The sequence below is a fragment of the Solenopsis invicta genome, chromosome 2, assembly GCF_016802725.1.
Source record: "Solenopsis invicta isolate M01_SB chromosome 2, UNIL_Sinv_3.0, whole genome shotgun sequence".
Lineage (NCBI taxonomy): Eukaryota > Metazoa > Arthropoda > Insecta > Hymenoptera > Formicidae > Solenopsis > Solenopsis invicta.
The window spans coordinates 14,200,621-14,217,949 of NC_052665.1; the positions used below are offsets into that span (position 1 = coordinate 14,200,621).

At 40.1% G+C, this 17,329-nt stretch overlaps 1 protein-coding gene across 4 annotated transcripts in view; it reads right to left on the reverse strand.

The window, feature by feature from the left end:
• LOC105197398 (insulin-like growth factor 2 mRNA-binding protein 1) overlaps positions 1–17,329 on the reverse strand; it is a 111,818-nt gene that overhangs the window by 40,723 nt on the left and 53,766 nt on the right. The window lies entirely within an intron of this gene.

Sequence of the window (17,329 nt, forward strand, 5' to 3'; positions counted from 1 at the left end):
TAATTCGTCACGATTAATTTTCGACGCAAATAAATACGAATTACTGCCGCTGTATAAATTCATTCGAAAAAAGTCGATATCGAATTCGTCGCGGAGTGCATTATTGAAATTCCATTGGAACCTTACGCAACAGCCAGGCGCGCACCCTCTTCGTTTCCCCGATCAGGGACGACGGTCTGGCGTCGTCGACAATAGGCATCGAATAGAAGAGGCAGATACGGAAGCTGAGAGAGAAAGTAAAGACGATGAATTCGGGAAAGAGAGACACAGATAGAAAGAGAAAGAGAGAGAGAGAGAGAGAGAGACAAGGAGAGAAGGACTGCATAATGTGGAAGGAGCGTCGCTCCTGAGCCCAATTAGCAATTTAAGGCAATAAGCGAGCGACCTCCCTCGCTTACATTCCCGCTGGCATCGGGCGACGTTATTTCCAGGAGGGAGAGACCGGCGGCTCCTCCGCGCATAAACATAGCGCGGAATAACACGAGCTGCATACATTCGAGATGGAACCGCGTATCCTTCCGCCCCTTTCTTTCCGTCTCTCCTTCTTTGTCCCCTTGTCGACAATGTGTGCTCTTCGTTTCTGCCGCCGATGTCTCGCGGCCTCCCTCTTAAAATCCAAATCATGCCACCTAAGTCGCAATCGAGTTAATCCGAGAGAGAGAAGAAGAGAAAAAATATCAAAAATATGGAAAATGGAAAGTACTATCTTTCCCTCCGATCTTTTCTCCTATGTTTTTAGATTAGGATTAATCTAATCTTTAAAATTAATTTTTATTCTTTTTTTTTTATTATAGATACACCTATGCGCATGTCACTTTGAGAAGTGCAAGGTTCATCACACTTTTTATTCCATTTTTATATTTAATTAACCTAATTTCTTCTGTGAGGGATTTAAAATAAAATCAGCTTCGTGCTACAATTAATTAAAGCACAAATACATTCGCATTAATATTCTTCGTGAATTTTCCGCTTTTAATATATTTTGGACAATTACAACGTAATACGTTGCACTGCTTGTCATACATTCGGTCACGGCTTATTTAGTACAGTTTATTATTCATCTCTTTTTAATTTTCCATTTCAATCGTTAATACGTTTATTTCAATTTTCATGCGCGATGCGCGAATAAAGAATCGCGTAATTAACGAGAGAAACCTCGTATCTCTTTAAGCGTTCCGGATTCTGCGAACGCGGACAAACGCAAAGTGCATGCATTCTTAACTATCTCCGGAATGAGGGAGAAGCGTTGGTACAGACGACGAGGGCGATAAATAAGGGAGAAGGGCGAGTTTACGGCAACGTCGCGCCACGAAGGGCTCTTTCCTTCCTTCCTTCCCCGAGATTTACGAATTATGCATCACGCCGAAGGGAATACACTCGAATTGACGTGAGCACGGCAAGAAAGACGACCAACGCTGCGACAGAGAGCTGGAATTTCGTTAAAATAACGAGCCCAAATACCGTTTATTTATGCCACTTGAACATTGTTTTTGTTCATTCTTTTTTACGCGAAATGTCAATCCCAAATAAAATCATACAATTTTACTCAATCATAATTGATATAAAAAACAAGATTAAATTATGTGGATATTATTTATCTAAATAAAAACTAAAGGTGTATTGATTATATCATATATATATAAATTTATATAAACCGAGATTAATAAAAGATATTTTAAAATATTGAAACTTAAAGTTTAATCCTTCCTATTAAAATATAAATTACATGATATATAAAAAAATGTAAAAAATATATACAACATGTATATTAAATAAAAATGTAGAAAAAATTTTACGACACTGAAAACGAATTTTTTTCTGACTTATTGTAAGAAGCACTATTTTCCGCAACATTGCTCATTTTTTTCGCGAGAAAACTGCGGTCAGAACGTAGACCGTGGAATTTTATGACGGCACGCGATACCATGATCACTCTTTTTTTTTTTTATTGCCTAGAAATGGAGCAACAGTCATTTTCAAACTGACACTCGTGTTTTCCGACGAGAAATTTCGCGACTGGCTTATCGGACATTGCCACCGCGACTCCTCTTGGGAGGTCCGTTGGCCTGATGCCGGTGTTTCGTCGTTCAGGCACGTGTTACGGGAACGTCTCGGGTGGTCGCCCGCCACGCATTGATTTCACTATGCGAATCGTCTCGACACCAGACACGTTTAGTGTCATGTAACGGTGAGAAAAAAAGAGAATTGAAAGAAATGTTGATATAAGAATCTTGTGAACTTATAAATGTTCCGCCTGTAAAAATGGAAATTTGAGCTGGGACTCTTTGCACCTATCTCTACTCGTTTCACTTTTTCGTGTAAATAAAATAACTGGAAATTAAGAAATTCAATTTTCCACAATTAATAATTTATTATAATTAATTCCTAAAATTTGTTAAATGAAAAATGTATTTAGTAAAAACATTTATACGAATCTCTTCATATATATATATATATATATATATATATATATATATATAGTATCCCAATTCCGAGTCGCGTGACAGACGTACCGTGACGGAGATTATGACGCACGTTAACTCGAAAAATCCACAATCCCAGGGATTAGCGTGACACTCAAGTTCGACTCGATTCCCGCGCAAAAGAAGCACACGCACACTCGAGTTCCCTTCGAGGATTTACGAGGGGCGAGCCCGGAAGCGATCCTCGCGAAGGTGCCACGAAAGAGGAGGGAATAAAGATCGATGGTTGCAGCAGCAGTAGCAATAGCGCGGCACGAGGTAGGTAAACTAAGGGGTTTGGCGACGGCGGAAAAGGATAAAGAGACAAGGGGTTAGAAACGTGGGGGAGGAGAATCGGTCGAAGCCGATGGTAAATGGCACGTTGCCGGGGCTCCGCGGCGAGAGGGTGCCGAGCTCCGCGAGGAGGTGGGTAACCTTGACCCGGGGATGAACGACCCTCTACCCCTGGGCGCGCGTGGCGAACCTCTCTTTCTCTCGTCGCCCTTCACCCCCTTCTACGACCGTCGCGCGCGCGCCTCTTCCATCCCCTATTCCAGCCGCTGCGGCGACGACTCCGCCGGGATCCGTTCCTCTCTCTCTCTCTCTCTTCCCTTCCACCTCTTTCATACTCCCTCTTTGCTGGGTGGCAGGGTGGCGCTCACCCACCACCCACTCTACCACCTTCGTACCTCGCCCTTTGACCACGTCATCCCCTTGCCTCGTCCTCCTTCTTCTCATCTTCCTCCTCTGCTCCGAAGCGGCGCCCTTTCTCTTTCGAATTCTCGTTGCCGCTCTCCCTCTTTTCCACTCCTCTCGACGCACTCTCGCTCTCCACGTAAACTTATCATGGGGAGGGTGACCCTGACTGCCAGCCCTCTCGCTCGCTCGCGCCCTTTCGCGACTCTTTCCTCCTTCGTCTTTCGACGGCAGCGTCGAGGGCGGCCGGGATGATAGCGAGAGCGAAATTTCAAGGCCAGTGTACGAGCCCCGGGAATCAAGCGTGCTGGATTCGTTATCCCGGCCGGGTTATGATCCTTTTCTCCTCTCTGAGCCGCGCGTGTTGACTTTCGTTTTTCATAAAAGTTTTACATTTTATTCCGACTTTTGTTTTTCTCGATTTATTTCTAATCAAATTTTCATAAAAAAAAGAGAGAGAAGATTTTCAACCCAATTGTTTCGTTCACATCTAACGATACTCATCTTTACTTATATAATTGATACAAATGGCAAATGTTACATAAATCGAATTTTCTTTGTGAAAGAAATCAACAAATTTTTATTTATAACAAATTATTAATAACAAAACTAATAAAAAACTACGAAGAAAACTATAATTCTAATTTTAGTCTTCGTCATAGATATGTTTATAGCTCGTCACGTATATGTGTGCGGGACAGAAATACTTCTCTGAAATGTCATGGAGCTATAACAAGGCTCAGGCCTTTCTATCTTTGAAAAACTGTCTGATCGGTAGCAGCGACATTTGCGCGTGCTACAAGACCCGAATGATCATCGATTCAATCGGTTCCGACAGTGGCAAGAATTCGATGACCGCGTGATTACAGAGGATAAATCGCTGCCGCGTATAATATGCATAAAATATACGTTTCTCGTATTCCAATTCGGAACCACAGGATTAATCTAGGAATCGATTTCCGTCAGTATTGAGCCCGACAGATAATTTCGTCGCGGAAGGGTCTTTGTCCCCGAATAGACATCCTTAACAGCCCTAACATTTGCCTGGCGGTGGGCTAGACGGCCTCGCACGCTCTTGGAAATTCGCTGCTCGAAATTCGCGATCGTCCTGGTCGGCTGGCCGGCAGGGTTATATCCTGGAGCGAGCACGCGTGCGACAGGTGGGAAGCGGCGGCGGCGGCGGCGGCGCCGTCCTAGGACGCGGCTAGTAGAAAACGCGGCCGAGACGTCTCGCGATCGATTAACGAATTCGCGTCCCGCTTCTACGCTCACTCCCGGAATAGAGTTCTTCGCAGCTGGCGGTCTCGCATCGCTCGCTATAACGAGCGGGCGCGCGGCAAGGGCCGGAAGGGTCGAAGGGCGTGTGGACGACTCGGAAATGACGGAGAGGAATAGTTATGAACGAACGGTGTCTGCGTGCGACTTCCGCGAGGCTGCCGTTCTATTTTCAGAATTTTGACGTAACTAATGGAGTTTTAATAAGGCTGTGTTTCATTCTCCGTATGCATATGTGTGTGAGTACGTATGCGATTTCACGCTTTTGAAAATGTAAAGTTAACGACGGTTAACGTGGTTCGTATCTTTTGGAACATTAAATTGTACTTAAATATAGACAACATTAAATGGGAACGGAATAGTTCTCAAGATAAAAAGCTTATCGAATTCATCTCGATTTAAAATCTATTATTATCTCTATTTCAACCATACTATTTCTAGTTATTGATCCTAATAAATAAAGAAATCTATATCCTTTCTATTGAATATTTAATTACCTGGTGTTGTCTCATTACATAGATTGTGATCATCAAAGTATGCTTACCTGTAACAGAAAGAAATACAAATCATAAATATCTCTAGAGATTATATACATAATGTTTTATTTACTTATTACAATAATGTGAGGAAATTTAACATCTTTAAAAAAAAGAAAATAAAATTTTAGTTTATTTATAATTTTTAAAATTTTGTCCACTGTGATATGTATTTTACATTCGCGAGATATTGTATAATTACTCAATGAAGCTTCTAAATAATTAATATATCAAACCATTATTTAATTTGACAGATGCCAACGTCCTATGCTAGATTCGTTATTTGCCATTTCATATTTCCATTTAATATCTCTGCCAGTATAATATAATATCCGAATTAAATTGTTCGACATTTACGTTTCATTACATTTGCTACTAAACAAAAATATTATGCAACATCAGACGTAAACCGAATATTACTTTACGAAATCTTGAATGAATAATAGTTGAATAACAATTGACTGAAAAAAAGTGAATCTTTCAGATTTCGAGAAGCAGAAAAATAATAATTATTTAATTATTATATAAAGATGTATAATTATAATATTATACGGTATATTTCTCGTATACATATAGTTTCATATCACGTTGCAATTTATCGTGCACGATTTATAAATAAAATTATATGTAATTGAAGGCAAAGATTTAAACTGTTTATAATCAAATGCAAAAAGTTTTCTTGTGGTTCTTTATTAGTTTTGTTATTAATAATTTGCTATAAATAGAAATTTGTTGATTTCTTCCAGAAAGAAAGTTCGATTTATGTAAAATTTGCCATTTATATCAATTATAATATAAGTAATTAATTCTTCACGCGCTCCTTTAAAATCATGATTATGAAATTGGGATTTTTTATTTGAAATAGCATTTTTGCCTACAAAAACTTGTGACTATATTTAAAATACTTGTGCGGAATATTCAAAAGCTACATCAATATGACTGACACAATTGCGAGCAATCTTTTTCCCCTTTTCTGGAGTATCGAGTGGTCTCAGTTGTTCCAGGATACGATTCGCAAAAGCGCGGCGCATCGTCTTCGGTCTCATCGCGCTTTAAGATGCGCCGGTTTGGAGGCACGCACGTGCATCGGCCGTCGCGAATCCACCAAGGTGGTTCGCCGGGGAAACGACCTAACGAATGCGGATCGATTCGGCGAGACTCCGAAAGTTCTCCTACCGCGTAAAGTGATTACACACACCGATTCCGCCGGCCGATTCGCGCCTACGAAAATTGACGGCGCGCGCGCTGATAACGAAGATGGGCCCGTCATTTCGCGTGCCATTCCGCGTCCGTCTGGCTTTCGCGGCTATTTTCGGGAACGATCCAACCACCGCTATCACCTGCGATCGATAAGGCAATAATCCATCCCCGTCTTCCGCTGCCGTGCTCATTAATCGGTTTCGATCTAAAAATTGCGTTGCAATACGATCAGATCGATAGACAAAGAGAATTCATTCATTAATTTAACTTGACTGGACTGGTTCTATTCGCTTCTTCAGGTATATTAAAAAAAAAATATGTATATAATACTGTCTTTACAAATGGCCGTAACAACTTTAATTAATTTTAGTGTACGCGACCTTGGATATTTATTTCATTATGCAGTTTAACGTACGTAATATTTACGAGAAGTTATTGTTTTTAAAATGTTCGAATTTATGAAACACATAAAAATATGAATATATGATACGGATACACATAAAATCCGTCAAAAGTAATGAGAAAGTAATTTGCTCGTTTTGACCCGCAAAGAGCGTAGAGGATTAATTTGCATACGTCCAGAAAAGGGGTGGACATTTGCCGATAATCGATACGGTTTACCCAAAAATGACCGGGTCACGGTATTGAGGTTCTCAAAGATTTGCAAGACTTCTTTTGTGGCAATCGACAATTAATGAGGTCAATAAAAATTTTATCTTATTCTAATTCAATATTTTCAAAGAATTATAAATGATTCTTCGTTGAAATAAATAGATCTTTGTGAATCTTTGTTTGTTTCTACAACTTCTGATTTATATTCGAACTTGACGTAAATTTAAACGTGCAATCTGATGGACCAGTTCTAAGGATCTGGGTCAGAAGTAAACGTCAATCGTGACCATCTCGAGAATTCTCTTATATCGCGGGGTCAAGCGATGTCGCTAAAGATAATCCGCGGGTATATGTATATTTGCCGGTTTCGCGGGTCGGAGATTGACATTTCCCGATTTTGCACCGTCTAAATGATAAATGGCGGCTGATGGCACAGATACGGAATCTGGCGCGGCCGGGTTAATAATGAGCCGAGGTCGTTATCGGAAATATCGCAGACGTATTTTACGGATTTCTTCGGCCGAGGAAAAACTTCCACGCCAACGGAGATTCATCGTAACCCGACTTCGAAAATATAAGGTTTAATAAGACCATGTTCCGAATATACACTGCCCGTACCGAAAATCTATAATTCACGTTACATATATTATAGATTTTCAATATTAGCAATGTATATCGAGACACGTACGGTCCAAGTACACAACAAATATACCGTACTTAAATATATATACACGTACGATAAAATTTCAAATATTTCGAGAAAAAAATATATTAGACTGCTTCTAAAATAAGCATAATTATTGAAAGTTTTCTACGCGAAGCATATGTAAAGCATTTGAAATTAGCATCAATATCATTATCTCGAGTTTATGTTTCGGTGTCACAGACATGCACAGAGGAAAAGTATGATGTTTCTAATTAAAATTGCGTTTCTAATTAAAAATGCGTGAACGTATTTCTGTTGCTAAGAAAAGTATTGTTTGTCAAAGGGGATCTTTTCGAGATAATTAACGCGATTGTGTCTCGTAGTTGTCATCTCTACCGCTAGAGCAAAAGCCCGTGGCTTCCTTTTCGTCTGTGAGGAGAGTGGACTTCATCTAACTGATAATCCCGTCTGGAATATTTAACGAGATCGGAGGAGCCAGGAGGGCCGTCGAATTTCCTAGCAGGACTTAACAAATTAAGATACGAGGGTCACGTTTCGCAGTAGACGACCGGAGACGTTGATGGTGGCTCTAGGCAAGATAGAAAGGGCAAAGGCGGAGGCGCAGGAGCAAGAACGAACGTTATCGCGTTAGTCACGTAGAAAAAGCAAGAGAAAACACATGTGTGTAAGAGAGAAATGGGAGCGCACGAATTTCTGCAGCTTTTACTTTCCTACGAATCACATATAAATGCTTAAACTGAAGCTTAGGTATTTTATATATTTAAGTCACAAGTACATAAATACTTGAATTAAAAAAAATTTAATCGAGTTGAAGAATTTAGTCCAGTTTAATTACTTTCTTTTCTGAGTATAATAATAAAAAAGTAAGAGTAAAATAGTCCAAAAATAAAATAAAAAAATATTAAAATAATAAATTAATAATATCGTCTTGTGATTAATAAAGGACAATTTTATACATACGAATATATGAAAATATAAGGCTGAATATACAACTGTTATATTTGCAAAGCATGCAGTAACAACGCTGTAAATAATAAACTGGCTATACTACAATATGTGAATTAGTTATTGGTAAATGATATTAAAATAATAAAAAATAACTCTTCGAATATTGTAGTTGTAGTTTTTCTACAATAGTAACATACTCGAGAAGACTAATACGAATTAGAAGAATAGTTTCCTTAAACAAGAAAAAAAAGAAATAATCCCAAGACGCTATAAACTAAATGAAACGATCGCAATAGAAATTATGTTATGAAACGTTACGTGCGTGTGCAAAGAAAAAGCAAAAAGAGAAAGATGTCACTATAGAATCAGAAAAAAGCGAGTGCGAGAAAGAGAAAGTGCGGGGCTTTCCTTCCGTCCTTTCCATCTCCTCGTCCTCCTGCTCCTGTTATCCACCCTACCCTTCGTCCGCGCGCGTCCCTTCCTTCCAACAGGCAGAAAGTAATCAATACTTCGGGAAGGTGCGTGGGTGAAACACACACGCCTGTGGATCGCGGCATCGTCGGTAACTTTGCGCGAATTTAACTGCGAGGTCCTCCTCTCTCTATCTCTATCTCTCCCTCTCTCTCTCTCTCTCACTCAGTATATACGTATGGAGGAGAGAAACCCCTCGTAGAACGGCGAAAGGAGAGATACTCGAGATTCATCCTCCTCGCTCTCGGCGAAGAGGCACATGGCAGAATTGGAGGCTCTCGGTCGGACTTCGTGGACACAATTCCGAAGCAATATTTCATTTGCGTAAAATGCTTTCTTAAAACAATTTTAATTAGAGAATTACAATATAATATAAATCCTAAAGTATGACATTTTTGAGATTCGCGTTGACTGAATAATTTCATAATTTAAGACTTGCACATATAATATTTTTCTTGTTGTAAAATCTGCCGTAACGAAATCATTTTATTACAATACTGTATACTGAGATAAAAAATGACTAAAAACTTTAATAAATATTCGTTTGAATATATTATTTGCAATTACATAATTAAATAAATGTAAGTGAATATTTGTTTAGTACGAGAATCACCAATGTAATTTAACTGTCATTTTTTTATCGAATAAATATTTATGTATCGTCAGTAAATATTTCATTGCGAGTATTGAAATAAAATTTTTTCTCAGTGTAATTTTTTAACACGAAAATGTTACTTGCCAAAGATTCAGGGTTTGATTAACATCAGAAGCGGCTAAACAAATAGTTCACTCTCCCACTCGTTCATTCTTTTTCTCCTTCGACCGAAGCTATATGCCGTTCCCAACGTTTATCGTTCATCAAGGTAATCCCGACTACGATGCGTGCCTTAAGGACACAGGAAGCGGCTGTCCCGCACGGCTTGGCACGCGGCGCCAGGCGTCGATTCTAGTTTTAATCGAATTTAGGCACACGCCGGGCGGCTGTTTAATCGTCCGCGAAAAAAAAAAGAAGTGAATAAAATAAACGGACGTCGAGACGTCGCTGCGGCGGCGGCGGCGGCGGGGATCGGTGCGGAATTAATTAAATGCAACGCGACGGTGGTGCATTCACGTCGCGATGGCGAGCAAGCGAAAAAGAGAGAAAGAATGGGAGGATGCAACCACCCACTTTGCTCGCGGGATATACGAAAACGAGTCGCCGCCGCCGCCGCCCGCGTGACAAAGGCTTAAGTCCCAGCGGCGTGCAATGTCGGAGACAACGTCGCGTCTCCAGATTATAAAATTTAATTAAAATTTCGTTAGGGCCCCGCCGAGTTTTTCTCCCCCCCCCATCACCCCCGTGCCACTCTAACACCATTCTCGTTTTCTTTCTTTCTCTCTTCGGCCACTCCGATCGGTGCGTTTCGCGTCTCTCTTGTTTCTCGCTGTTTCGTACGGATCATTTCCGCTCACGTTCGCGCGGTGCATAACGGCGGTAATGCATCTCGAGAATGTAAACAGCGGTGACTACGCGCCAAATCGCCACGAGTTTAATTATCACGTTGCGGTCTGATCAGAATTCGCGCGAAGCTAATACCATAGCTTGGGGGAATTCGATAATATCTGTTGGAATCAATTTTTTCAGCGAAAATTCAGTGTGCTTATTTCCGCGGGATGAATTTCCCATAGTGAAATGTCAAATATTAGTACCTAAACTGATTTTTGTAAAACATTATTGTAATTCAAAGCTAAATATCAAAAAAATTGTGCAAATAGATAACGATCGATCGAACTTGCAATGTAGAAAAGTTCAATTCATATAAATGGAATATGCTGTCGCGCGCTAAGCAAATATCCTTTCTGGATATTAATTCTTAATTAAAATTATTAAATGGATAAATTAGAGTACAGTACATAAAATGAGGCGTAAAGCCTACACGAGCAGACTCTTTGGAGAAGCATAAAGGCAAAGGATTAAAAAAAAAAGATAACAAATCATAATGAGCATCCGGAACTTTGTGCTTCTCCACCCTGATTCCCACTCTCGTTTTATTATTATTTTTTTCCTTTTTAAGCCCTTCTTCAGCTTGACGTCGCGGACTTGCACAGGCTCGGAAAGCTCAAAGTGGGACGAGGCTGTTGAATAAATAATAGCCCACGGTCTGACTCGATCGCGAAAGCCAGATACGTGCCTTTTTACGTAAGCTCGCGTGACCTCGGTTAGTTGACGACCGACCGGAAAGAGGCAGCCATGAAGATCCCTGCACGTTTACAAACCATTACACGTGGTCACCGAAAGAAAGGAAGGAAGGAAGGAAGGAAAAGCCCAACGTGATAATCAGCGATAACCGTACGATAGCCTAATTAACCCCTTAAATTGTCACGGAAGGAAACGAAGGGAGTCGCGTGAGAATCATTGAGATCACGTTACAGCTTCTTTAAATTTATTTTCCATTCTCCTAAATATTTATTATTACTTGTACGAATCAGCCGAAATTACGGTTAAACCAGATTAACGAGAGTTAGAGATGTATACTTGGAGATAGGCGAACAATGGTAGTATTCATTTCCCGTCGGCAAATAATCGCCACGTCCACAGCGAATAGAAATTTCTCTTATGTAAACGATCGCTTTTAGAAGGCAATAAGGATAGTTTGCATCAGGCGCAATCGCATTTTACATTCGCTTATATTTTACGTGAGCCAGCTAATTGTTACATTTATACCGTTTATTAGTGCTTGCGGAGTGAATGCACATAAATGTATTTCCGTTCCAATTTGAACAATTAAAGTACAGGAATACGATTCCGTAGCTTTAATTAGAAACGTTGAGGATAATTAACATTTATAATATTCGTACATATGCAATGTGTTGTGCCGGACAGAAGGCAAGTTACATAAGCGTATCGGAACTTGAGTTATAATCGCGGATGAGACTTTGTCCCGTAAAAGATCATGACAAAGTTTCGCGAGAGAAGCGAAAAGGCGAGGTAGATGTTCGTTGCTTACGAGACTCTGATAAGCGCACAATGTGTTACGAAGAAGCTGTGCTAGCTGTGTGATGGAGACGCGGCTCCGTTGCACTTCCAGGAACGGCATCCGATGACGAGAGACGAAAGACTACGCGACCAGCGACACGGGCACGGGCGTCGTCTGTCTTCTTCGGCCATAAGGTGGAAACGGAATCGTTCGCGGGTGCATTGATCGACGGGAGAGACAAAGAGAGTGCAAGGAACTCCCGCGCGAGCCGCGAGCTGACTAGAGAAAATACCGCGACTATCGCGCGAGCATAAATGTCGCGTTGATGCGTTCCGACTATTTATTCGATGCGCTTCGCGACTCGCAGTTTGTGAGCAATTTTTCAGCATTTTTCTACTAAATTTGAATCGTATGAACCAACGAAAGAGATGTCGAGCAGGAAAACTGAAAATAATAAAGAAATGTCGAGATTTTTTGTGCTTAAATCATCATAACGTTATCTACTAAACCACACAATTGTATATTTTAATATTTTATTATAATTATATGTCCTAATTATTAAATCTAAATAAGTGTATTAATATATAATAATATATTGTGTAAATTAATTATATTAATAATGTATTAGGTAAATTATAACACAATTAATTACAATATAATCGGAGATTATAATTAATTGTGTCGACAAATTTTTCATTGTAATAAAAATCAATAAAAATAAATTATGTAATGTGTACATAACTTTCAATTTTCTTCAAACCACTTGGTTAGTCTATAGAAGCATTAAAAAAAAAAAAAATAATTCACAACTTTTAAAAGTTGAATAAAAAAGCTATTATTTTTTTATATTGATTTATCAAATATTTGCAGATATTATAAGAATGCTATATGACTAGTACGTAACTTGTATGCTAATCAGTGAGGGACATAGCAAGCCGGTTTGCAAATGGCGGCTGTCATCTTGAGCGCCGACGCCATTTTTACGCTCTTAAGTTGTTTCGCTAAACGAAGTAGCGTTTTCCATTTTAAATTTAAATTTTGCGTGTGATAAACTTCAAATGTCTTCAAAGATTTCCCATACGATTTATAAAAATTCTTGAAAAACTTGAAGAACTTGAAATCATTTTAATTTCTAAACTAACACGTTCATTTTCTGGCAGTTTCTTTCAGTTTCACTTTATTAAGTAAAAGACGCTTTTAATTTGTATCTACATTTCCATTGCAATAAAAAAAATTCTAATAGTTAATTTGAAAATTTGTAATATTATCAGATATCTTGTTTGAGAATCTTTTGGCAGAAAAGGAAACTGAGATTTAAAGAAGATCAAAATAACAGACAAAGAAATATGAAATTACAAAAAAACATTAACAGAATTTATTAATCACTCAACATAGAAGATCTTTTTTTTCCAACGAAACTAGAGAAGAAAAACTAAAAGGATTATCCAAGTTAAACAATTCTTCAAAGATAGAAAAGCTGTAAAAAAGAGTATAATTTCTTTGTAGCAGCGATCATAAAAGATACCTTTCCGTTATTTCCCTTTCAAAATTTTCAGGTATATTCGATCCTGTGTTCAGGTAAAAGGAAATATTGAGAAATCGACAGAGAGACCTTCCTGGAAGTTCATCTATAGAGCCTGAAGGACCGTTAAAACACGCCAAAAATTTACCTGGCTTCTTTGTCTGGAAGATTTCCCAGGAGAAACCTTAACGTCGAGATTGACAGGGAGACGAAAATGCGACCCTCTGTCATGTTCTTTATGCAAATACGCTAGTGGATAAGTTAGAGACAAAAATGCTGGAAAGATATTTTCCACGGTATTTTGTAAAATCTTAAATACAGACTGCATATTGTACTCATTTCTCTTTCTTAAATATTTCCGTAACAAAGCGATACAATGAAGAAAATAGATCTTTTGTCACAATCGTTCTACGACTTTTTTTAAAAATAAATCTAGCAAATCGGAAGAAATTTTAAATTGGTTATAACATGTTTTCTTCTTTAGCGTTTCTTTAATAAATTTATAATTTGCTTTTCAACTCTGTAAAAATGACGGAAGATATCGTCATTTTGAAAAGTTTAAGAGCTTAAAAAATCAAGTAGATAATAAAATATCATTCTTTGTTTGATTAAAAGCTTAGTTTGGCTCAGATATGTAACAATAAAGATTCAAAATTGGCTATTTATCACATTTAAGTATGTAGAAAAATACTATTGGACTGTCGAAAATACTAGTGAAAGTTATTGGAAAACTAATAGTTTTCCAATAGTATTTTTCCATTTTTGTCGAAAATACTATTGGAAAATTACTTTCGACAATCCAATAGTACTTTTCCATAGGGATAATAGTCGCTACAACAGTTTGCGCTATCGCACAGTAACTTCGATGGTTCTTGTTACACGCGAAATGGATTTCGATTGATTTAATTCGATTTTGATAGCAAAAGAATAAAGTCAACCGAACGCCGCGTCGCCGAGAACTCTGGGTCGCTGTAATTGATTTGTAGCAAGAGCGAATTCGACAGAAAGAATTTTCCGCGATGGCAGGTGCCTGCGTTACCGACGCGAAAAAAGGCGCGATGCGCGTTTTCACTGAAAGATAGAGCCACGAACAGCGTAGAGCTACCGCTCTATCCGGAGTCTGGACGATACCAGACACGTGACGTATTTCGGTATTTCGCCGTATTGCTTCGACATATCGATGATAAGGCGCCCACCGCGGCGTTTCCTTTCGATCCGTTTGCGCAAAAATGAAATATTTACATCATGCATTAACACATATTGTCTCGCTCACTCCCTCCATTAACATTTGCTATATCCATTCGCTATATCAGTTCCGCTTAGACCGCCATGCCAATAGAAAATGGCGGCTCGGCCGCGACGTAACTCGAATATACGCGTCTCCACGACGACGTTCGCATGCCTCGTGCCTCTCGAAACGTGAAAGTACGAGCAGACTCAGCACGTTTCGCGCGACGCCGGTTTCCATTTCTCGGAATCTTTCGTTCGCCATTTACATTTCTATTACTCGCGATCTTGGCAGGGAGGAGGACATCGCAGAGATCGCCGTATCCGGACTGTCCGGACTCTTAAATTAAAGTCACGCACGTTGTTCCGCCACGTAGCCGTCTCATGCCGTAATTCGTTTCCCGCTCCTCTCCTTGCCCACTTAACTTTATTACGGTTATCCGTCATTATTTGTCGTTATAGAGCGATAGAGAGCGCCGGCGCGATTGTTCGGGATCGTCGCATGATTTTTGCACGCGATCTTCTTCTTGCGCGTGCGATAATACCTCTAGCTTTTCAGGGGCAATTACCGTGTCAAAAACTGCAAGTACCTTGGCTAGAGTCGTACGAATGGTAGCAAATGCAGTTTCACGAATTTTTTCCTTTCCTTATGTTAAAAAGTCGCGACAGGACTCGTGGTTTCATGAATTTTTCATTCTGTACGTTTATAGATTGCCAGAGCAAGATCCTCTCGGTCCCGATGGAAGCGAACAGAAATGCCGCTGCCGGCTACCACACAGGTTTTTCAAACGGTTCCTTTTTAACGAATCGTGTCGCGTGAGAGAGTCGCGCGTTCGTGTGCGATCATCGCTTCATCAAATTTCAACACCGCCCCACGAGGCATCTCGCGTTACTTTATTGAGGTTGTCCTGCGGTTTCCTTATTCATTTATTCGCCCCAAGTTGCAACGGGACGCACGCTTGTCGTCTCAGCTCTTCGTTTCGCATTGCAGTGAAGCTCGCGAGAATATTCAACACATGACGTTACGCGCGATTAATTTATCATTTAACTTCTAATTAAAGAGATTCGATTCAACGAAGATGCATTCCTTCCGGAATGCTCCGGCGAAGGAGCTCCTCCAGGGAGCTCCACTTTCTATGCGCATTTAACGCTGATTGCGATCGTCTGGAGCGGTTTCGTTTGTTTGGTATGAAGAGCGCGCGATAATGTAGACGTGGCAGCGCGCGTAAGAGTGCGAGGCGACGAGTACGATGATGACGATCGCTATTAGGAGATTTAGAAACCGGAGGGGTCGTGGCGAGAGCGGGGGGAGGGGAAAGGGGGCAGTCCTGCGTGGAAAGTTTAGGCTGGAACCATTCTGCGTATCCATCTCTCGCGGCTTTAATTGGCGAGGAAAATGAGACCGTGGGTATAATATTACCGGACGAAATGGAGCATTTTCTCACCGCGTGTTTAATACCAAACGTGCCTCTGGTTTCTAAATTCCGTTTTCTCCTTTTCAACTCGCACGTTCGACTGTACGAAAGGAAGCGAAACAAATTCTCCGAAACTTTCTCGCTGCGAAGCAGAAAGAAGGGTACGCTCGACATTTCCTACTCTCTATTTGAATCGTACAAGAATCTTTGCTCTACGAAACACGGGATTTACATACGGAGGATTAAAATGTAACATGAAATGTTGCTAATTATCCAGTAATGCGAGAAAGAGAGGGAGAAGGGAGAGATTGCACATGCATCAGATTTGTACTTTTCATTCCGCTCGTATTTCATTGTAGACTGTATTTTTGGAGCCGAGTCACGACTCGCGTCTCCGTACACGCGCGCTCTCTTGCGAAGTAAAAGAAGAATTCACGACGTAATTGTGAGTGTCGTCACGCGTTTACGTAATGGAAAATTACGTAAGTAGGCACGCTTAGAAAAATATCAGCCGATGACACGTTGTAGGTTTCGCGCACGCGTGTTCGCCACAGGTAAACGCTCGCAGCGCCAATCTTTTTCGCACATTGCCGAAATTCGCAAATTTTCTTTCGCCCACGATAACTGTTCTGAAGAAGAGAAGAGCCCCGATATCTCGGCTCTTTTCGGTTTCGATTATCGGAATGCAGCCCCCTCCTCTATTTTGATTTCCCTATGTTGATCTTTCGACTGTTTATCAGAATTCTGCCATTTTGTTGCTTCCCTGTCTCGAGTATTTCGAACCGTGCCGATTTTCTTTACATTTTCCTTCCTGGCAGCAAATATTTTTTTTCAACAAAACTAGTTTCTATAATTTTTTTCTCAATTTGCTAAGCCATTCTTTGTTTTTCATCGTTGTTATTTTTTTTTAATTCAACTTCTTTATTTCTTTCCCCCTTGTTTTTCAATTTTTTTAAGCGCACGTTCTTTATGAATTCCCGCTCTGAAAGTTTCCGAATACAGAACGGCGAGCGAGACGCTTTCTTTCTACCTTTGCCCTCGCTTCTTCCGCCTATTTATTTACCGCCGGTTTCCGGTGCGGACTTTGCCATAATAAACCGTACCCGTACATATATGGTCTATTTCCCCGCGTTATTTTTAAGCTCCGTCGCAGTGCGCGGTGTGGTACACTATTTCTGGCCCTAATTCGTGCGTGTCACGCGGACGCGCACGCACGGCGTATACCTGATGCGAGTTCTCCACGTGGATGAACATGGACGCCGCCAAGAATTACACACGTAACCTCCGCTTCTTTTTTTGTTATAACTTATAAATCTCACTAGGAATTTAGGTTACTTTTTT